We start from the raw sequence: 24,217 nt of genomic DNA on the forward strand, positions 1-24,217 counted from the left end.
GCCTACTATTGTTCAGGGCACTCTCATCCTTACCTGTCATCCTTGACTTCTTATTCTCTACTCTCCCTCCCACTCCCCTCAACCCATCCTATCTTTTGCCAAGTCCTATTGTTTCTCCACTTATAACATTCTCTCTTGACATCATTTGGACCACAGCACAAGCCTTCATCACCTCATGCCTAAACTCATGCAAGCTCATGCCTGCCACAAGTCTCTCCCCTTTGCAGTTCATCTTCCATTAAACTGTCAAAGTGACTTTCCTAAAGTACAGGTCTGACCATGTCATCCCGTTCTATTCAATAAACTCCAGAGGTTCCCTATTATCAAGTATAAAATCCCGTTTGATCTTTAAAGCTCTTAATAACCTGGCTCCTTCCTGACTTTCCAATTTTCTTATACATTACTTTTTCCTTTTAAAAAAAATTTTTTGCTGGGCAATAAGGGTTAAGTGACTTGCCCAGGGTCACATAGCTAGTAAGTGTCAAGTGTCTGAGGCCAAATTTGAACTCAGATCCTCCTGAATTCAAGGCCAGTGCTTAATCCACTGTGCTACCTAGCTGCCTCCCATTACTTTTTTCTCTCTTTTCCTCCTCCTACTTTCTCCCACCTCCCCATTAGCCAGTGTTATTGGCCTTCTTGCGGTTTCTGGAACAATATATGCCATCTTCCAAGAGTGCATTTTCACTAGATGTTCCCCAAACATGGAGTTTCCCTTTTGCACTAAATGACCTTCTAAGTATTTTGCTTATATACAGTTGTTTGTATGTTGTCTCCACCAGTGGGTTGTGAGTTCCTTAGGAGCAAGGTCTACTTTTGCTTTTCTCTGTATCCCCTGCACTTAGCACAGTGCTTGGCACATAGTAAGCACTTAATAAATGCTTACTGCCTTTTGGCTCCATATAAAGGTTTACAGTGGACATGATGTTCCTTCCAAGGAAGGTATTACACAAAGAAAGCAACTGACAAAGAATTTCCCCAGGGAGTTCCACACAAGCTTTAAATGAAATTAAATACCAGAGAAAAGTAAGAACAGCATCTGTTGATATTTTAAAGTTCGTAAACTATATGTATACTGTAGCATCTAGGAGCCAAGAAGACCTGAGTTGGAAACCTGCTTCAGACAGGAGACTGTATAACCCTGGGCATGTCACTTAACATCTTTAGGGTTTCTGGGGCAGCTAGGTGGCGCAGTGGATAAAGCACCGGCCCTAGATTCATGAGTACCTGAGTTCAAATCCGGCCTCAGACACTTGATACATACTAGCTGTGTGACCCTGGGCAAGTCACTTAACCCCCATTGCCCCACAAAACAAACAAACAAACAAACATCTTTAGGGTTTCTGTTTGTCCATCAGCAAAATGGGGATGATAATAGTAATAATACCATCTACATCATAGGGTTGTAGTGAGACTCAGGATGAGTTAAAAAGTTTATAAATTTTAAAGAGATCTTTAAATCCTAGCAGTTATTACTATTATGATGATAAGTATTATCACAGAAGAATTACAGGGAAGACTCAACACAAGAGAAGCACAACAATATCTCTTTTCTGTTTCTCTTCTTGAACAAGACAGTTCTTTGCCTAATAAAAGACTATAAGGAAGTGACTCACCAACTAGTATATTCATAAGGTTTAAGTCATTTATTTACATCTGGGGCCAAAAATTATTCTAGGTCCATCAGTTTCATGAACTGACTAGCCAGTGGTAACCAAAAAGAAACCCTGATAACTAGGTTATACAAACAGCATTAAAAGAATAAAACTGCTTACTAATGTATAAAAATGAAATAGCCTTTCATTTTCCTTTGTGAGATTTTCCCCACCCCTTAGTTATAAGAGATTTAAAGGGATTTAATTATGATAATAATTAATAATCAGCATATTAACTAAAAATTGTGATTATATTTAGATATCTTATTGTATTAGTAAATTAAGTCTCTATCTCACTTAACAATGTCAAATGATATTTTCCAATATTAAGCAATAATAGTAAAGTAAGGAATAGGATATTATAGTCAGCAATATGATATTTTAGAAACCACTAGTGATATGCTTGATGAAGGGGTCATGCATCAGAGTTATAACCAGGGGTCATGCCATAGAGTTGTGATCTGTTGATGCAAGATTAATAAGATTATTGGAAAATAATGATGACTTTGTCACATAGTTTCAATATTTTCTAAGAAAACTGTTTAAATTTAACATTCTAAGAAAATTGTCTAAAAATAATATTTGCTGAGCATTTAAGCCCTTGTAGGGGTATAAAACCCTGTTGAGTCCTTAGCTCGGGGTCTTTCAGGTCCTACCCCTGATCGACCGGCTTTATTGTGGGACGGGCCTTCTCTCAAAAAACCTAATGCTACAGCTTGGAGACTCTGTTCTTTCTATTCCTTCGTGGGACTGACACCTTTTTTCCTTTTAACACAGCTAGGTGGTGCAATGGATAGAGTACCAGGCCTGGAGTCAAATCTGTCTCAGACACTTACTAGCTGTGTGACCCTGGGCAAGTCACTGGACCTGTTGGTCTTGGTTTCCACATCTGTAAAATGAGCTGGAGAAGGAAATGGCAAAAATCAGAACAAAACAAATCAAAAACAAAAAACAACTTTTCTAAGAAAACTCCAAATGGGGTTATGAAAAGTTGGACATGATTGAACCATAAAGTTCTTGAAAATAAATTAAGATATTTTTGAAGTAAAATCAGACACCAGTTTAACATTTCCATTTAAAAATTTATCTTAAAAGATCCTTAAAGTCATTTTATAGAGTATGATAGCAACTAAACTGTAATAGTCTTGAGGGCAGGAACCATACTCTATACTGCAATTCAATTTAACAATTATTTAAAACCACAATTTAAAAAGTAAAATATCTAGACTAAATTTATTTGTGTGCCTGGACACAAACAGCTACAATACAAAATAATATTCATCAGGTATACAGGGAGGTACACATTTAAAAAATAAAAACTATATATATATGTACATATATATATACATATACAGACAGACACATGCATACATACAGAATTGCTCTAGAGGATATGCTTCCTGTCCTCAAGAAGTATGGTTTTATAGTGGTTAGTCAGAAAGACCTGGGTTTAAATCCTGCCAGTCCCTTCCCTACCCCCAACTCCCAAATTTGACACAAACTGGCTCTGTGATCATGACAAATCACTTAACGGCTTAGGGGGTGCCTGTAAATTCTCTAAGACTAGAAACCGCTCATCAGCACGTATAGATGGAGTTTCTCCCCACCAACTCTATTTATTAAAGCAAGATTATACACAAAGAACTTCGAGGTCCCAAGCATACAGAAAGGAAAAAATAGTATTCTCTCACCAAAAGGCAATTACCTACATCTAACTGGTCTGGCTATAAATAAATGTAAGGATAAAAAAATCCATTCTCGTTCTCTAGTATAGCCCTTGGCCACAAAGTATTTCATAACAGAGACCCATGAAAAAGCAAAAAACTAGGGCCCTCCCTCTAATGCATTTTTAGTTAACCTTAATGGAGTGGAAGTAGTAGGCCTCCACCAGTCTTGGATGACCATGGATCAAGGCCTTGAAGACCCACAGGCCACAGTGTGGCTGTGCAGTCCAATACGGAAGCCGCAGCTCCCTAGTGACTTATAACCAGTAACTGCTGCATCCCGTGTTGTATCTACCCCATGAGGAGTAGCTGGAGTGTCCTCTCCAGGGCGCTGGCCTGGGCAGATCAATATGGAAAAGAAGCCACTGCAGGAGTTGCCAGAGGGATGTGATATCCAACATCCAACTGCCTAAGGGATTCTGACTCATGATTTTTCCTCAGGGTTAACTCCCAAAGCCTTTCCCATATATGGGTATAGCCCCAAGGCAGCGGAGGTTAAAAATCAGGGTTTCCTTCTCCTGGGCGGCCCCTACCTCCCCGAAGCGACTGGTTTTTAAGTGGTATAGTAGAAAAAAGCAATGGACTTTTTGAAACAAGAGACTTGGGTTCAAATCCAACATTAACTGTATAACCCTGGCAAGTCATTTATCCTTTCAAAGGCAGTTTTTACCTTTGTAAAATGGGGAAAATGAAATCTTTTGTAAATAAGGGCTATATGAAATGTCAGTTATCAACTTCAGTTAACAGGATTAAGCTAGTGAAAATGTAAGTATATTTGTTAAGTACAAAAGAAAAGACAATGTGAGGAAGTTTTAATTCACAAAAAAAAGTTCAAATACTTACTTTCCCCCCTGAGCCAAAGTAATTTTCAAAGAAACAGAACAGATCCAAAATAAACTACAATCTACCAGTTCAGAATAATGGCTAATAAATGTTGGTGGTACTATGCCCTTCCCCAATGTCCATTTTTTTTCTTTACTGAATTCTCTTTCTTCTCTTTCCTCTTGATCTTGCATATGCCTTCTGCTTTCCAGAAGTACCTTTAGACATTTATTCTAGGTTAATAGCAGGAAAGGCTCAAAAAAAAAAACTGACAAAGATGATTTCGTTTTGCATTAATCTACAGACACTGTAAATGCTTTCCTAATAGCAGCCAGATTACAACCCAAGTATTAAAAGCCTAAACTAAAAACTAGTTAGCACAGATGAGAATGTTGCCACAAAGTAATTATCAGTATTTTTCTCTTTAGCTGTCTACTCTGTCTCCTTACTTGGTATGTATACATTATTCTTTCATCTGTCAGACCTGACATAATGCAGGAGTAGCACTGGGCAAATGGGAGTGGAGGCCTGGGGAAGAGAGAGGAGCACTACCTACAAAGTGTAGTTAATATGCAGTAGTGAGGAAGAGGCTACCAAGAGTGAGTCAAAGCAAGATATGAAAAATTCAAAACTAAAGAACATAGAATGAACTCAGTCTACAAAGGTGGTATGTGCAAAGTGACAAGAAATTTAATATTTTATAATCTAAACTACTTCAAACCAGTTTAGACTTTAGATCAGAACATCGGACAAATATTTCAATTCAACAAACCATTTATAAAGCGCCTAACATATGTGAAACATTGTGCTGAATTTCTGGAGGACATAGAATTTCTGAAAGACCCTGCTTTCGTGGAACTTACATTTTAATGGGCTGATGGGTATCACACACACACACAAATAACTGTAATTTACCTGATAGATGTATAAAGGACATACTCAGTGCGATGTGAGAAAGGAGAATGGGGAGGAGCAGGCAAAGGTCATTAATTAACTATGGACATCAGTGAAAGCTTCAAGGTGAAGTCAGTATTTGAACAAGGTTTTAAAGGTTAAGGGACGGGGGAAGTATGCTCTAGCCCCTTCCCTATCCTGTCACATATGTAATTCATATATGCTTATTGCATGAGCAAATGCATAATGGTGAGAAAGTACAGGGATGTGGGAGGGCTGAATTGAGTAAACGAGTGAAATGGTAGGATGACAACAGGTTGCAGAGGACAAAGTCAGGTTAAGGACTTTGAACCTGACTCTGAAGCCAACAGGAAGCAACTGGAGGGTTTTAAACACAGTAGTAACATAACCAGATCTATGCATAAACAAGATTAGTCTGACAGGGATATGAAGAATGGACTGGAGGAGAGAAGGCAATATACAATTACTATGTGCAAAACATGGTTTGAGTATTGGATAGGGACTGGATCTGTGATTTCATTGCTCTAAGAACTATCAGAAGAAATGCCCCCATTAGTCCAATGAACTGCAAATAAGTATAATTTAAGACAGGGTCCCTTTGCCCTCCAGGAACTTATAACCTGGTTTGGGAGATGAGAAATACACAGGTAAAAATGATCACGTATTCCAAGGGTTCAGAAAGGGGAGCGATCACTGTAGCTTGAAGCAGCTCAGAGAGTTAGGAGGAGAGTTCTGAGCCAGGCAAAGGGAAAAGAGAGTGCATTCAGGAAAAGTGTAATATAACTGCAAGGGTGTAAACACAAAATGTTTGGGGGTACACTGAGTAGTCATCAAACTACTGAGCCAATAATCAAATCACCAAATTAAAGCTGTAGTGTAACACCTTTGGAGACAGGATATAAGAGTTATTATCAGTTATTATGAAGCTTTTAATATGTGGCTATATTGTGGGGAGCATAGTTTGACCTGGGGCCATATCTGAGTTATGATGAAATTCTACTACAATTAATCCCAAATGAACTTGAGCTGATTCCACCTAATTATTCTGTGTTTAAGCTACAGATAGCTAAATTTTCCAAAAATACAGCATTCTGTCAGCAACTAGGATATAGAATGTCTATATCCTGGCTTTTCCTTACTCATAAAAAAAAATTTTCATCCTAAATATTACTCCTCAATTTTGATTTGCTCCCCTTTGTTAGGTGTCCTTACCAACTCACAACTTCATATTATTTTATATTAACCTATTTTTCACTAAGGCAATTTCTGATCCTACATAAATATTCCTACAAATGACACCTGTCAAACACTTTTCCCTATTTTGTGTAAAAGTATATCTATAATATATGTAAATGATCTACCTATGTTCAAAATGACAAAAGTAATTTATCAAAAGTCACTTTAAGATTAATCCTGAAATGGACAACAGCTAGAAAAAATGTGATCTATACAAGATAAAAAGTGTTACAAACAACAAACCATTAATCATATGACTACATGTTCTGGAATATTTCTATTATTCCATAAAGATAGCTTCAGATAATTTAAGCAAAGTTGAGTTGTTCTATAGCTTCTATGATATTTCTTTTAACTCTAAGTTAATGCCTGGGAAATGCCTTCTAAAAGCAGCCTTGAAGATATAGCTCTCAAAGAAAAAAAAATTTATCAAATAAAGTCTGCTTCTAGAATAAATTCTAGAGGTTTAGAAATGGTGCATCTTTTGTAATTTAATTTCTTATTAATCTGCAACCTGAATCTACTTGTGAGTTTTAGCTCTCTATTTCCATGTAAATGTGCTTAGTTATGCTAGATGGTCATGGAAAAACTGACAAGTTGTCTTGGACACTACTATTTATTGTCAAGTTTGGTAACAGGTATCCCATTGCTTTACTAAACAGATACATAATCTGCAATAAAATTGTCTGTGAAAAAAATTTGCATAAAACAAATCCTAGTTTCCCTATTGATTTATATAAAATTAGATGACTTTTTCCACTGAAAGAGTAGTGGTTATTTCCTTACACATGAGATGTAGCAGAAATCAGAATTTTATATCTGCTCAGTCCTAAAACCTATAGCTAGCAGTTAATTTTTCCTATAAAAGCATTTCTTGCCTCTATTTCCTAAAAACCGCAACAGAAAATTTTCCCTTGTTTTCTGAATCCCTGACTATATTTTCTCCCTTCTTATCTGGATATTTATTTATTGTGCTATTAGACCCAATACACTGGTTAAAAAAACAACAGGAGACTTCTAGGCCTAGACATAGCCAACCTAATGTCCTCCAGATTAAAAATTCTTAATTTTGACAGGGGAATAAGTATTTATAGTGGGTACTATGAGCCAGGCACTGTGCTAAGTGTTTTGACAAATAGCTCATTTGCTTATTTTGAGGCATCTCATGATTATCATAGGATGACAGACTTAGAGATGGAAAGGACCTCATCTCAGACATCAACTAGTCAAATCACATCATTTCATAGATGAGAAAAATGAGGCCCAGAAAGGTGAAGTGACCTGCTGCAGGGTCACTTTGGTAGCAAACTGCAAAGCCATCATTTGAACCTAGGTCCTTTTACTTCAACTTCAAACCCAACAGTTTTCCTACTACACCACACTGCCTCTCGGTTCTGTAAATTCCACATCTGACATATAAATCTTACCTAAAAGGGTAAACCTGTACATCCTTCTCAGAAGAAAAAAAGTATTGAGAGAATTAATAATTAGTTGATTTATCAAAGCATTTACAAAGTACATTGGGTTGGTTTCTCTCCCCCTGACACCAACTTACTGCTAGATGAAAATAAAAACATCATCAACATCTTATGATAATCAGTGTGCTAAGTTCTAACCTGATATTGTCACTAACCTGGTTGTATTACTTGACATTTTCCTAGTATTTAAGTATACTGATTACAACTCTGAGGGCAGTGAAATGGCATGTTTGTCCTAAAACCTGATGACACATAACAGGAGGAAACATGATAGTATAGAAATAACTGAAGTGCACAAAAACCTCACTTAACTAGTCTTTCCCCCACTTCAGCTGGACTATCTGAGCTATTCACACTATTATTTCTTTTGCTAACAACTCTAGGTAGAATGAACATGCTTACAGAATTTTAAAAAGTTTTTGTTTTCAGAATTCCATAGTACCTCTCTAGTTGGGGGAGAAAAAAACCCCAAAACATTTCAAAACAACTGCACACTATCTTAAGGAAGAAAGAATCAAAAACTTATATAAGACCACATGCAACATTACCAATGGCAGAAATTCTGAACTTAGAGGCATGTGGTGCAGGCACTGATTACCTACTATAATACTCGACTAATGCTACTAATGCTAAAAGATGGTACCACATCCAACCTGTGCTTCTTCTTTTGGTTTTCTATTTTCTACATGAAAGTGAAGATGTCTGCGGCAGCTAGGTGGTGCAGTGGATAGAGCACTGGCCCCGGAGTCAGGAGGACCTGAGTTCAAATATGGTCTTAGACACTTGACACTTACTAGCTGTTAAACCCAATTGCTTCACCACCCCCCAAAAAAGTGAAGGTGTCTTCAACTCTATCCCCTGCACCACCTTGCTGCCAAACCTTCCATTTCCTCATCTGTAAAATGAGGCCCAGAGTGATTATGTGACTTGGCCAAGATTACATAGGTAGTAAGCCTCTGAAGTGGGATCTGAATCCACATTCTCTGACTCCAAAGTCAATTGCTCTTTCCACTGTACCGTATAATTCCACAATGGGCATCTTTCACTGCAATGACAAATACAGTTGATGAGACTATTTCTCCCTGTTTTATGTCTTGTTTTATATCAATAATCAGAAAATCAAACATTTTTTGTTGTTACATCAAGGAACCCTGTATGGACATATATGTGTGTGTGTATTTATAAATGTATGTATGTGTATTTATAAATGTATGTATTTATGTGTATATATACATATATACACATATACCTGTATATACATATGCATAAAGTCCATACGGGGTTCCTTGATGTAACAACAACGAAAATATGAGTAACCTTGTTGGAGAAAAACCATTAAGGCATTTTGTCCTACCCAATCGAATTTTTTTATGGTCAACAACAATCAAGAACAGTGGGATCTTGTAGTCTTTCTACCTTTTAATCAGCTATGTGACTATAAAGAAGTAGTCTTCTACAGAATATTATTTGCCTGTCACTTCCTGACTTGTATTTTCATTAAGGAGGGCTTTTATATATGTATATAATTCTTATAAATATATGACTATATATTATCTTGGACAGCTAATGCAGGTGGACAGTGAAATGGGATAGGGAATAAAAGGAAGAAAGCAGGCTGGACTGCATTTGAGAAAGGGTGTAGTTCTTTTATGGTCCCAAACTTCTTCCTGAAGCAAAATTTCAACTTTTAGATGCTGAAATTTTTCCAGTGGTGCTATGTGATTACAAACTCTATAATACCACACTCTCCAAAGAATAATAATGAACATCCCAGATCATCCATAGGACAATGAAGATAAATATGTTGGGTGAATAGGATGGGGTATACTATGAACAATAAATTGTGTGCATGATGCAATATAAAAAACATCAAAAAAAAAAAAAAGTAAAGAAAAACAAGTGGACCAGTCAAGTACTTAATATAAAGTACAGCTTTCATTACTTAGCCAATGCACTATTCTGGTACCAATGAAAAATCTAGAAAAGTTAGATGATCCTCAGCAGGTTGGGTAGAACTCCAAATCCACAATATCACAAATGAAATGAAGACAACTTCATTAATAGCAATCTTCATTCTGATCTCTTTTATTTATTCATTCAGACTTTGCCACATTAACTTTTTCTGTATATACACATATGTATACATGGCTGATGGGCCATCTTAATTTCATTAAGTATCATTTCTCTTCTTTATTAATTGGTATTAATAAGGAGGTACTAGTCATGTCTTTACCTTTCCCTTCTCTGAATTTCTCTCAAATTCTATTCTACTTGGTGGAAGCAGTATAGTATGATAGATAAATACTGGAAATTAGGTATAAGTCACTGTTCACAGCTAACTAGTTATCTGACTTTGGGTAAGTCACTTTACTAATTTCATAGCAGTATTTATAGCAGCACAGAACCAGAAACAAAACAGATGCCCAACAATTGGAAATGAAATTAGAAATAGCCAGTTATGTTGGCTAAACAAATGTAATGGACTATTTATTTCACCCTAAGAAATGATCAATATGAAGAATTAAGAGAAGCATGAGAAGATCTGTATGAACTAATGTAAAGTGATACAAGTAGAACCAGGAAAATAATATACACAATGACAAATGTAAATAGAGAAAGAAAAAAAGCAAAGAAACTTAACGGCTTAAGTATAATGACCAAGCTTGGCTATAGAGAAGAGGTAAGAAAATGCAGGTCTTTCTTTGCAGAGATGGAGAATTATGGGGGTGTCATACTAGATCGATGTGTTGGTTAATTTTGCTAAGTTGCCCCCCCCTACTCTATTTTACAAGTGACAGCTGGGGGGTGAGAGGGTGAGGTGGAGGGAGGGATATATTCAGGAATAGAAGTATTATAAAAATAAAAAATATCAATAATTTTTAAAAATTACCCTTGTAGGGCATCTGTGAAGTAAGAATAAATAGCAGTACCTATTTCAGAAGGCTGAATGTGAAGATCAAATAAGAAAATGTAAGTAAAGCACTCTTTCAGATCTTGTGTAAACATAAATATTAAAGCATTATATAGATGCCAGCTATTATTATCTGCCACACTGCTTTTAAAAAAATTATTTCAACAGGTTTATGTTTGCTGACACTGGTATACAATGTATATACTCTTTTAAACATGGTGAGACAGCTTCAGAGACCAATCTTCCCATAGCATTTGGATTTATCCATGGCTCTCTCAGTTTTTGCACTCAGTTTCCATAATTATTCAAACAATCAGACCACTTGTTTGTCTCATCAAGTCTTTAGGCCTTGAAATACTAGAAACATCAGTAGACTTTAAAATAATTTAAAGATTAAAAAAAAATTTTTTTTTAAATAAATATTCCCTTTTGGATTCAGTATCCTATGTCACTTACTATGTTACTTTGGCTAAGTCACTTCACCTTCCTGCCTCAGTTTATTCATTTGTAACATGTAGGTGTTAGACAAGATAGTCTCTGAGGTTTCTTCCACCTTTAGACCCATAATTCTATGGGCTGTGCTCTAAGGAATAAGAAAGTTCCTATTTTCTCTTTTACTAACCTAAAAAACTCTGGTCCTTCTTGACTTTAAATAATCTATATAAGAATGTTCCCAGGAAGAAGAGAATACTAGGGAAATATAACAGGTAACATGTACTATAGTACCTTAAGGTTTACCAAGCACTTTGCATACATTATCATGCTTGATCCTCAAAATAACCTGGTAAGGCAGGAGTTATAAGCCTTATAGAGATGAGGAACGTGAGGATCAAGGATTTTTGTTATTTGCCTGCAATAAAACGAAGCATCACGTTGCTCCTTTCTACTAAAAACCACTGTAATGTGTCCTATTCCCCTTATAGATTGTGAGTTCCAATAGAGTAGGAGTGGCCATGTCTAAACTTTCTGCCTCCCCTAACAGCCAACACAGTGCCACTATAACAGGATAGGTACTTAATGTTTGTTTTAGTGCACAAAACCAATACTTTTAATAACTCTACAGAAGTTTTAACCTGATTTGTATCTGAAAATTTCAGAACATTTCAAACTTCTGAAAGCTTCATCTTCTATTTCGAATTATGTACACGGCAGAAATTTAAAAATCAGCCTCTTCCTCCTAACCGCTCCCCTTCATGCAAAAGCCCCTCAAAACCAGAAGCCACATCCTTTTAAAAAGAGGATGGGAGGTAAGGATGGTAGGAAAGAGATGAAAAAAATTTCCAAAGTCAAATGCATATTTCATAAATATCTTAGAAACTTTAATTATCTCATGTTTGTACAGCAAAGATTAATTTCTTAATACTTCTTACAAAAACTGATGGAATGAAGCTAACTTTAGCATTGTTCAACACTAGTTAATTTCAACCTCCAGGTTTTAAGTTGCAAGAAAAAGTATTACTTTGCTGAGGCATAGACAGAGGCAATCGGTTTCTTTCACATGAGTCAGGTATAAAAAAAAGTGTGGGAGTATAGAAAGACTATGTCTAATTTAAACTCATGCATTGTAGTTATAACCTGATTATAGCTGAAGGAAAACTGTGAATCACATATAACTACATTAAAACGATCAACTTACTTAGGTGAATATTGACTGCAAATCCACAGGTGTATTTAACAAAGTACTAATGGCACATTTAAACACACTGAAAGGGTTGCCCAATAGTGTTGAGAAAAGGTACTGATCCATCTCCTTCTTAGGATTAAATGGAAAGGTGATATTTTTGTTTTACAAGTAACAGATCAACTATAAGTATAAAGTCAAAAACCTAATTTAAATTTAATTACATGTATTAATAGCAAGATATTTTATTTAAAATTTTATTTTAATATTTTCCTTTGACACTGCTGACCATACCCTTCCCCTGTAAATTCCCACCAAACAGCCTAGCACATGCGCTTTTATAGGTTAACATAGAGTTTCACAAAACTATCAAATACCAATATGAACATGCATTTAAACTACACAAAAGCATAAAGCAAAATGACCAAGAGTCAACTCTCGACAAAAAAACAACTCACCAATATTTCATAATTACCCCCCACATTTCAGTGTCTGGCACACTGTAAGTGCTTAATAAATGCTTGTTGATTAACTGGCTTCATAATTGTTCAGAAGTGAAAAGATAAAACTTAAAATTAATATCCCTGTTTATGTTAACTTAGTTACTTTAAAGATCAAAGTTTGGAAACTTTATGTTTTGCAAAACATAAACATTTTTTTGGTCTGCAAAAGAAATGGATTCGGCCAAAAAAAAAAATTAAGCATATAAAAGAACACTTTAGAGATACAGTACCTTTAAAGAACCTTTAAATACTATACATATGCAAAATATCAAAGCCAATAATAGCCTACACAAACTGTCAGTTGAAAGTTCAATATATTCTATTAAAAATTTGTTAAGGAAACGGATGAATCTTAATTTAACTATTTAACACTTCTGTAAGTAGGAAATATCTGGGGATGTACAATAAATATCACCAGTTCCTAACATGTTAGGGCTGGAAGGGCCATTAGAAATCATCTATTCTAACACCCTCATTTTTCAGAAAGGAAAACTCAGGTCCAGATAAGTGATATGATTTATTCAAAGTTATACAGCAAGTAAATGGCAGAGCTGAAACTAGAACAAGGATGTCCAAACTCCTATTAGAAATACTAAGTTATTTCAAACAAAAAGGAGGCTTTATAAATTTTCCTAATCGAATCGTTATATTTATTGTTGTTTAGTCATTTTTCTGTCATGTCTGACTCTGTGACCCCTTTTGAGGTTTTCTTGATGGAGATACTGGAATGGTCTGCCATTTCTCTCTCTCTCAAGCTTATTTTACAGATAAGGAAACTGAAGTTAAGAGGGACTTGCCCAGGATCACACAGCTAGTAAGTGTCTGAGGCCAAATTTGAACTCAGGAGTCTTCCGGGTTTTAGGCCCCTGCACTCTATACACTAACACCTAGCTGCCCTAGCTATTACATAGAGAGAACCTAGCTTCCTAAACTGTGGGTTGAGAACCCTTATGGGGTCTTGTAGCTGAATGTAAGGGTTAAGAAAAATCTGACAACAGTAAAAAGTTATGTATACCTATTTTATGTATCTATATACCGGGGGCAAAAAGGAGTCGCCAGATGTATATTTGTATATATGGTTCTGAGATCACTCATTCAAAGATAATATTGCCCACAACTTAAATGCATGTTTGCATATATGCTCTTATTTATGAGGCATAGCTATAAAATAGCGAAACATTTTGTTTTTTAAATAAACACACTAGAACTGGTTCTGAATAACTTGGGGATTTGCCATCACTGAAGATAATTGAAAGAATGTTAATGACAGTATTAACTGAGAAAAGTCTTTTGCCTCTTAAGGTTACTCCATTCAAGAGGACAGCATTTAGTTTTAAGTTTAAGTTTGGTGTTTGTTTTTTAAACCATTATTTTACAGTCATACATCTTAATTGTGTGACCTTGGGTAATTCACTACATGTCTCTGGGCCACGGTTTTTTCATCAGTAAAATGAGGAGATAGACAAGAAAATCCTTGAAAATCCTTAAAGTTCCTTCTAGTTCTAATATTCTGTGATGATTCCATGACATCACACAATTAAAAATATAAATAAAACAAAGTTTAATTAAGTTTGTTTTCTCCCTTCCATAAAAGGAAGTCCAAATCTATTCTATTAATTCCAACCTATTTCTAATAATATGGCCTCAGACAGTTACTAGCTCTGTGACCCTGGGCAAATCACTTAACCCTCTTTGCCTCAGTTTCTTCTGTAAAAAGAGCTGGAGAAGGAAGTGGCAAACCACCCCAGGATCTTTACAGAGAAAACACCAAATAGCATCATGAAGAGTTGGATATGACTGAAGCAAATCAAAAACAACAATTACTAACAAGTGTATCCTTTAGTGAAAGTAATCACACATTTTACAAGTCCAAGTTTAAAACACAATGTTTATAACCAAGTTAGTGTCAGGAATATTAATACTTATTTATACTACCTGATTTCAGTTCAATTTAATTGCCCCATACACAATTTTTCTTTTTAACAAAACACAATTTACTAAGATGATAGTTACAGGTTCTACTTTCTTTTACTTTAATCTATAAAACTTTATCAGAAAATGGCTAATTCCTTCAATAATTTAAAAACTTGGAAAATACACGCAATATCTAAAAATGCCAAACTAAGAATACATAAATGGCAAAATCTAATTACTTTAAATTTACTCCAAGTTAGTCCCCAACACAGCCATATACAAATTACAAGCTAAAAGCAATTATGACTTTTGTCCTTTCAACTTCTGGGGGGAAAAATATGACTACATAAAAACATGACTAAAATATAACTCTGACATAAAATGAAAACATCATTCAAAAACCTTTTTCATTCAACTGTAAAGAGTAGAAACACTAAAGTTTCATGCTGACAATTTAAAAAATACAATCAACACAAAAAATTCAGGAGAAAGGAATCATTCATTTAAAGCAGCTATTTCCTTTATCTTCCATAAGATTGGCTTGTTTAAATTAAATCAACTTAAGAAAAACCTCTCAAATCATTACTTCAGAGACAAAAATACAGCTTTTATATTATGAACATCTTTCCAAGATATGTTTCATCTTTTTTTGGTAACAGTTTGGAAAAATTACAAAGAAAAGTAAAACTATAGTTAATCCATAGGAAGGGACTCCCCTTCCGATGTTCCAGTGTTAGGACTGAGCTCAGACCTTCTCACAGCATCATAGTCTGGGGGCTAACAATTGCTTATTCTCCCACTGACTTATTGCATGTATTTGGGCAAGTCACTAGGCCTCTCCGAATGTCCATTTCTCATCCAAATGAGGAAATAATGCTGATCATTTCTATCACTGAAATATAATGAGAATACCTATACAAAGCTTTCTGGTTACCCTGGGAAAAGCCTTTTTAAAAACCCAAAGAATTTTTACAAATTACAACCTATATTGTAAACTATAAAATATACTAAAATATACTAAACTATAACTATACTATACTAACTATAAATATACTAAATATACTAACTATAAATATACTAAATATAAATATACTAAAACTATAAAATAAACTAATAATGTACACATTTTCATTCTTAAAGAATGCATAAGAAAATACAGGGTGCTAAAATAAAGTCATTAGTTATGATTAAATATTTATACTTAGCTCATACTTTGACACTTTTCTAATAATTTTTAATGTTCACATCATTCTCCTAAATTTATTGTAAATCCAGGTACAGTGAACAATGTTAGGAGCAATTTAATATTTACTTTTACCCTACTTCTATATTTAAGGACAATTTAATATTTATTTACTTTATCTTATTTTTGTCTTTAAAGGTAATGCTGGACTTAAAACTTTTGCACCTAAGCGGTGGTTTCAAATATTTACCCCATTCAAACTGTGTTTCCAGAAATTATATTCAAAGGTGTTTCCAAGAGGAATTCTTGTCTATGACAGATCTTCCAATCAAGTCATGTAAATGAAATTTCATGTAAGTATTTTTAATAATTACATATATAATAGGTTTTCCTTTTAGGTAACAGCAAAAAAGGTAAAGTAATACCAGATTCAAATTTGTAGCTTTCATATACCAATGTATTCATTTTTTATAAAATGGTCCTAGGGAAAAATATATGAAAGAATTTATCAAAATTCGACATTTGAGTTTAAACTTTATCAGGAAATAATGTCAAATATGAGTTTGTTTAGGGAAACCTAAAAGCCCTAAGAAATAGAAATTGGTTGGATTGATATTAATTAGAATGGGTTTTGTTTTGCTTTTCTTTGCTCCAAGTTAAGAAAATTTCCACTAAAATAGTATGACCACAACTTTCTTTCAAAAACTACTTAAGAAAGACACCCCAAATAGTTCTACTGGACTCTATCCTATACAACAAAGGAAAATGACTAGTATGTGTTAGGGAAGTCAGTCCTGTCCTCAAGAGCTTGCAATCTGGGGGTCTTGATGAGAGGAGAAATACAGCATGCTTGCTCTTCTAAGTATGATAGTTTGGCTACATCTGATTATTGCACTAATAACTAAGGGTGTCAGGAAAAGCTTCCAACAAGAGATGGCAAAGGAACTGAGCTATAATAGGGATTTTAAAACTTTCACTTTCCAGTTCTAAAAAGAACAAATAAAATTGTACATCCTTTAGTGAGGGTTCATATTTAATTTCCAACTTTTAAGATGTCCCTTAACATATCTACCATGTCATCAAAAATTCTCTTAACTTTTTTACTGTTACAAATTTTGCCAATGCACAAAAACCAGAACTGTCATACCATACTAAGTAAATCAGATACTGAAAATGATTAACTAACTACTTAAGTTTTAACTCTAATTTGAAGTATACCCTAATCCCACAATCTGGTTTTAAGATTTATTATAAATCGGTTATTAGGAATATTCTATAGCAAAAACAAAACAACAATAACAACAAAGGCCCTCAAGCTAATCCTAGTAAATCAATTTGAGTTTTTTAGTGTAAGAGAAAACTTTTCTGGAGTTTCCCAATTTCCCAGTATACAACTGAGGTGTAGAAGACAAGAACTGCCCATGTTATCTTTTTTTTTTTCAGAAGATCTCAAAAAAACACCCTGGAGAACATAGCCTTGTCTTTGTTTATATCTAAATACTTAAGCAGTTAAACGAGTAGTTGAAGGTTAGTTTCCTAACAGATAGGGGTTGGAAGAAGAGGAATGAACAGTATACTCAAAAGGTATGGGGGGGGGGGGTCCCATAACCAAAACTGAAAAAGATTAGTTTAATTATTCACTTAAAAGAAAAAAAAAAGCTTTTCTCAATATTTCAGGAACAAGCTAACAACCAATCCATGATTTTGCTTATAACTTAGAAATCAAATACAGAAAATCAAATGAATTCCTAAAATGGAAAAAACAAAGTTTCAGAAAGAAAACATTGTATATTGAACATCTAACACTGCAATTTAAACTTTTTTTAATCGAGGAGAAAACTTCTCTAAACCACTGTAAAACAAATAGTAGGGATGGTATGTCGCTTTCTGATGATGAAAACTAACCAAGTACAACTATTTTTTCCCCCGTCCTTTGCTGTAAACTAGAGAAGTCTCAGATCCAAAAGTGAAACAGCTGTTCAGTTAAAGTAATAAAGACAATCACAGGAGCATATATGGTTCATTTTGTAATTTATACAATAGTTGGTTGTGTGTGTGTGTGTGTGTGTGTGTGTGTGTGTGTGTGTGTGTGTGTGTTTTAAAGAGCTGCTTTCTCAGAATATGAAATGTTGCTCCCTCCCCTTCTCCTGCTCCTCCCCTACCCCCACCCCCACCCCCACCCCAAGCAGGCCTGAGGCCCTGTTGCAAACAGTGTCTAACAGGAGCAGGCAGCACAAAGACAGGAATGGGAGATTAGTGGGAGGGAGGGAGGCCGGGATTGGGGCTCAGCAGGAGCTTCAGGCTTTTTAAAATTCAAACTGCTCCCTGACCAATACAAATCACGGACACGCTACTGACTACTACACGGATTTATAGCATTAAAAACATGCCTAGTACGTGACAGCTATATTAACTTGACCCTTTTTAACATTTATCTGAACGTTTATAGGCAATATAGTAGAGCTCAATGCAAGCAAGACCCTAAACTCAAAAATAATCTCCAGAAAAGTTACTTATTCGACAGTGACAATGGTAATTTAATAAGGCTACCAAAAAAAAATCTTTTTGAACCAGCGTAACACCAACTAACAAACTTAAGGGAAATGTTGAGCAATGTTGCTTCTTAACGACTTAAACTTTTAAAAAACAGATATGAAACAAAAGTATCAAAACAGCACAATCCAGGTAAGCAATGCTTTTTATGCCATTTCTATGAATAAAGTTTCTTTAAGTTAAAAAACTTGTATTTCCAGCTCAATCACACACTCCTGCTTAACAATTCACTTATACAAAAACTAGAATTTGTTAAGAACTGATACTCTTCTCGAGCCATTTACGGATACATTTGACCTATTAAAATGACACCTCTCTCATTACACAGTCAAACATCATGGGCACAAACAGCCAATGACAATCCTGAGACCTCAAAAAGATCTACCCTGACATGAAAGGATAGCACCTTCTCCATTCTTTACTTCAGGGATGTTAAACATAACTTAATTTCTACCCTTTTAAATTCTTCTCTTTTATCTCCACCTCTTAACAACATCACATTTCCCACAATATTTATCGGTTCTTTTTCGCCCCTCCACTTCCAGGTAAAGAAGTACCTCCAAAGTAATGAAGTATTCCATACATCAAACCTTCTTTTAAAACTCCTTAAATTATTCATACAATTCGTAGTGACAGGCTATACCTGTCAAGAACTTTTAACACTCATCTCTAAAAAGAAGAGTGTTCGACTCTTTTAAGGGGTATATTAACTGTTTATGTCACTTCGGTTTTCTGTATCACCTTCGTAAGTGACGATTTAATGCCTTTAAAAGGGGAAACAAGTCTCTATTAACTTTTGCATGTCCAAACAAGTTTTAAAAAAGGAAAATAATTACTACTGGATTCGTTTCTGGGCATTTAACATTTGTCTCACTCTAACTGAAACTACTTCCTCCCTTCACAGGGTCATGGGGGGGAAGAAGGGGGGGTTGTTTGTTTCACTGAGACCTTTCCCACTTCTCGCACCGGGAAAGTTGTAAATATAGAGCGGATCAGGGCACACTCGCTGTTAGTTGTATTGTTTCCGCCTCCTCGGCTTACTACCGCTTCTCTCTCGGCTGAGGCCTGTCACTGAGAAGCGATCGCTCCGCTCTGCCCGGAGCCTCTCCTAATCCCCGAGCTCAAGTAGATTCCGCTGGCCCGCGGCCTGCGCTCTCCGCCGGGCCTACGCCTCCCCGGCCGCCCGGCAGGAACCAGATCTCCTCCGCCAAAGTCGGCGGGGAGAGAAGCTCTAAAACCGCCGCCGGCCGAGGCGCCTGCTCCCGGGGAGGACAACTCCACACTCGCTCCGCCGAGGAGACCCGGGGCTGCCGGGGACGGGAGCGGGAGGGGGAGGAGAGGAGCCCGGGACCTGGCCCCGCCGCCGCCGCCGCCGCCGCCGCCGCCGAAAGAAAGAGAAGGAAGGAATTTACCTGGGCGAATCGGCGTTTGAATCCGTGGGGAGGCCGAGGCCGAGGCGGCTGTGGTGAGCCTATAATCCGGGCCGGGAGGGGGGGCGGCTGAGGCTCCTCTTCCGTCTCCTCCTTAGTGCAGTGAACATGTAGAGCCAGGGGGAGACCAGCCGAGAAGACAAATCGCTGCTTCTTCTTCCTCCTCCTCCTCCTTCTCCCACATAGAAACACTTACAAACACCCGACCGGGGGCCCCAGCTACCGAGGGGGCATCGCAACCGGCTCGGGAACCAATCCTCCTCTCGGTGGGGGCGTCTCTGCCTGCGGCTTGGCGGTGTCGGGCGAGTCGGTACCGAAGGAGGGAGGGGGGGGAGGGCGGGGGGGGGAAAAGGAGCCCTGTGTGTGTGTGTGTGTCTCTCGCTCGGTCTCTCCCTCTCAGAACAAAATGCCGACCGGAAGTGCAGCTGCAGGAATGACTCCCTCCACCGGCGCCAAACACCAACAACCTCCCCCTCTCCCCCACTCCACTTCCGCCACTGCCGCCGCCCGCCCGCCAGCCCGCTGCCGCCGCCGCTGCTACTACTACTACTCCAGTCCCCCTGCCCGCTGCCAGTATCCCTGGTCGCTGCTCGTGCCGCCGCCGCCGCCGCCGCCGCCGCGGCGCGGCTCCTCCGCCCGAGCGCGGCTCTAGCCTGGGCCGGAGGCTTCGGCGGCAGCAGGAACAGGCTCCCCTCCGGCGGCGGCAACGACGACTGCTCCTCCTCCTCCTCTCTTCAGCCTCTACCTCGCTCCCTCCTCTTCCTTCTCCTCCTTCTGCTGCCGCCGCTCTGGGTGGGGTGTGGATTTTGCCCTTTATTGTAGCTGTTGTAGTTTCGACGGCCTAGGACCCGGCCGGCTACTTTCGCTGTCCTTGTCTTTCTTTTCCTAGGGGAAAGTGAGAAGAAGACCTCGGCTTCGGGCGTCGTCGGGCTTCCCGCGGGGGAGACCGGAGGGAGTCTTTGGGGAGGCTTCCCTTCGACACCCCCGCCCCCCACTCTTCCCCGGAGGGAATTAAAGGCCTGGGACGCCGAAGGCTGAAGAGGAGGGGTGGTGTGCCCCGGCTTCTCCCCGGGTTTAGGGAACGCCGCTCGTGGGTGGCCGCCTTTTGGACACCCGCGACCCGATTGGATTTTCAGGTGATGTCCTCGCGACCGGGTGGATGTGCCATTCTCCACTTTCGACCGGGCTGACTTAACGCAGCTGGGGGCACAGATGTATATGTGCACACGTTTGTTTTGGTGGAATAACAGGACAGGACACAAAGTGAAGGAAGCTCCGGCGCTGGATACCGAAATACTTCTTGGCATTCTTGCCTCTGGAAATACACCAATCTCTCCCGTTGTCTGCCACTCTTTTTACATTTTGGTGGTTTCTATTTTTCACTCCTGGGGAAATGGGCTTGTGGGCAGAGCTATACCAGGGAAGTAAGAAAATATTCAGATGCCTATCTCCTTTTCTCCCACCTGGACGTAACTGGACATAAGTTAGCTCCATGTGCATTAAGGTATTTTGTGTGTTACATTATACACCCCTCTCAGGGCTAGATGGAGCTGTTGTGTCCTGGGTCGGGGTGGGGGGGGATGGAGGGGTGGGGAGATGGGCGGGGGGCGGGGAAATGCCTTCCAGAGGAGAAGCTGCGGCTGCCTCGGAGCCTGCAGTGAGGTGCTGCTTCAATTTTATGTTGCTATTGTCTGCAAGACAATGTGTCTGTGATGCAACAGGTTTTAAACTCCCTTTCTGAAGTTAACCAGGAGACCCATACGAGACCAGAGGATTAAGTAGTTGTTAGTTAATTGGATTACTCTTTAGATTTCATTTTAAGGCTGTACCTACTTTCCAGTTCTTTAACTGTAACAAATGAAGTAACTCCCTTAACTTGGACAATCCTTCCTCCCTTTTTCTCATCCGGTTTCCCTGAGTGATACTTGAGTGATACTGTGCTCTTTAGTTTATTGATACAAAGGGAGAAGAAGGCCTTTTACTTCAGAAGCAGTATAATAGTTAAATGAGTAATTTAAAACAGTTGAATTTGAATCGAGTAACCTTGATGTGTTTTATGCCATTTTAATAAATTTGGTAAAATTATAAACAGGTCATATTATTTACATATGTGCATACCAGTTTTGATCTAAATAGTAATATATGTAACATTTTGTTACAGGTGAATTAGAAATGCAGCCTGAAAATCCGGAGATTGAACTAGTTTTTATTTGATTATATGCCTGTTCAATATTCATTTACTATTCAGAGGAGAGAACTTTATGGAAAGGTTCTGAAAAGTGTAAAATCTAGGAAGAAAAACTACCTTAAGTCGTGCATGAAGATATCATAACAGAAACTATGAAAACACTCACTAAAAACAGGTTAAGACAAGTTTGTGGTGATGACTCGTTTTTAAAGTTTCTACTTAAGGGCCCTATGGAGGACTGTTGATTAGCTCAGTCAGTTAGTTCTGTGACTTATCTAAGGGGCAGCTTTTCCCTTCCCTAATCATAGACCCATGCCTAATTTTGACCACCTTCCTTCACATACATGGGGTTGGTCACCAGAGTAAACCAAAGAAAATGTATATCTTAGATGGAAAAGTCTAAATTCTTCACTCATAGTGGGGGAGGGAGGGGATATTAAAACATCTCCTAATAGTCTTAAATGAACTGTGTATGCCTAGTCTTGGTCCACAGTTAAGAAAAACCTTCCATTCTCTTATTCTCTAGGGCAATTAAAATACCAATACGTTTTACTTTTGCTATTTCATTCTGGAAAGAAGAAAATCTCAGTGAAAGATGAAGCCTGAATTAATTTTTAAAACGTATCTAACTTTGAGTTCAAGTGTTTTGGGCTATTTGAAATTATTGATCACCTCTAACAAACTTAGAGTCATCATTATATTAATAACAGTGACTTTAAAGGTACTAGAAATAGAAGTGAAATGAAATGAAAATACCTATTTTCAAGGTGCTTTTATAAAACTAAACTTCTGAAAATAAAAACCTGTTCAATTTATAGTATATATGTGCCTATATAACTAATATCGATAAATTACATTTTCTGCATAAGATTTATGACATGAAAACAAAAAGATTATAACCTCACAAATAAGATAAAAATGGTTTACAAATATTCTTCCCATTAAGGTCTTACCCTACTAGTTTTATACAAGTTTTATGTCACATACAAACAGATCATCATATATTTTCACTTAATTTCAGATGCAATCATTTTGAATCTTCTCAGAGGATCATTATGCTCCTGTATCATCTCTTGAATTTTAGCAAGTAAACTAATATTCAGCTTATTCAGATAATTTAATAGCTATGAGTTATACAGTAATTTACGATGATACACAACTTCTAAAGGTTTTCACTCAAGTGGATCTTTGATCTCATTGATAGAGGTGTGCCTTCCAACTATTATAGATTGCAACCCAATCCAAGCCTGCCCATCCTAGGTGACTTTTGTCCACATCTTCCTCTAAGTTCACAACAGGGGATCCACTTAACACTCTGGAGGGCCTTCTTCACTTGGCACAGTGAGAATATGATTAGACCACAAGTTGTCTATCAGTGATGTCTCCCTCTTGCCACATAACCAGCCCATGTTTTTCTTTTCAATGATCTATGATGATATCCTTAATATTGCTTATCTTTAACTCTTATTTGTGATGTGTCCCAACCAACTCAAACCTACCACAAATCTCCCCATTGCTCTTTATTTTATCCCATGCTTTAGTTTTTTTAGAAACTACTGTTCTCTGATTTGTAGTCATACAAATGCTGAAAGAATGTTGGTATTTTTTAAAAAAAAACTGGCCTTTGTTTCAGGGAGAATCTTGAAGTTGTTAAAATAATTTTTCAATTTATCTAGCCATCTACTGCTAGGCAAGCACCATGGGTTGTCCATTTAACAGCATATCATGCTGGACAATAGGCATTATTCATCACATTATAGTATGGTATAAAATTGAAAAATGGTTATTAATATTTTTCAGTTTGTGGGATATATAGCATCATACAAATAATGCTCCCTTAACTTCATGGTTGGTGGGTGCTGGTTTTAAATGTTTTCAGTCATTGTATTGCCAAAATATTCAATTGTCATGAAGCATATACTCAGAGTTAGAAAGGTCCTGAGAGGCCATGTAGTCCAAATTATGTCAGACCTGATCTAAAACATTCCTGGCAAATAGTCAGCCAGCTTTCATTTGAAGGCTGTGATATAGGCTGTCTTGAAAACAGGAAGTTACTTTCTAGTTGTAGACAGTTCTGATTTTTACTT

At 37.4% G+C, this 24,217-nt stretch overlaps 1 protein-coding gene across 2 annotated transcripts in view; it reads right to left on the bottom strand.

Moving 5' to 3' along the window:
• NIPBL (NIPBL cohesin loading factor) overlaps positions 1–20,236 on the bottom strand; it is a 266,297-nt gene extending 246,061 nt beyond the window's left edge. The window contains exon 1 of one of the 2 annotated variants that reach the window (XM_043983133.1): positions 19,925–20,233. The gene's annotated coding sequence lies outside the window, so the exon portion shown is untranslated. Of the gene's footprint in view, positions 1–19,924 lie in introns of both variants that reach the window. The other variant, XM_043983142.1, reaches the window with a different exon arrangement.
• Positions 20,237–24,217: the final 3,981 nt, after the last annotated feature.

This window comes from Dromiciops gliroides, chromosome 1 (genome assembly GCF_019393635.1).
Source record: "Dromiciops gliroides isolate mDroGli1 chromosome 1, mDroGli1.pri, whole genome shotgun sequence".
In the NCBI taxonomy this organism is placed as follows: Eukaryota; Metazoa; Chordata; class Mammalia; order Microbiotheria; family Microbiotheriidae; genus Dromiciops; species Dromiciops gliroides.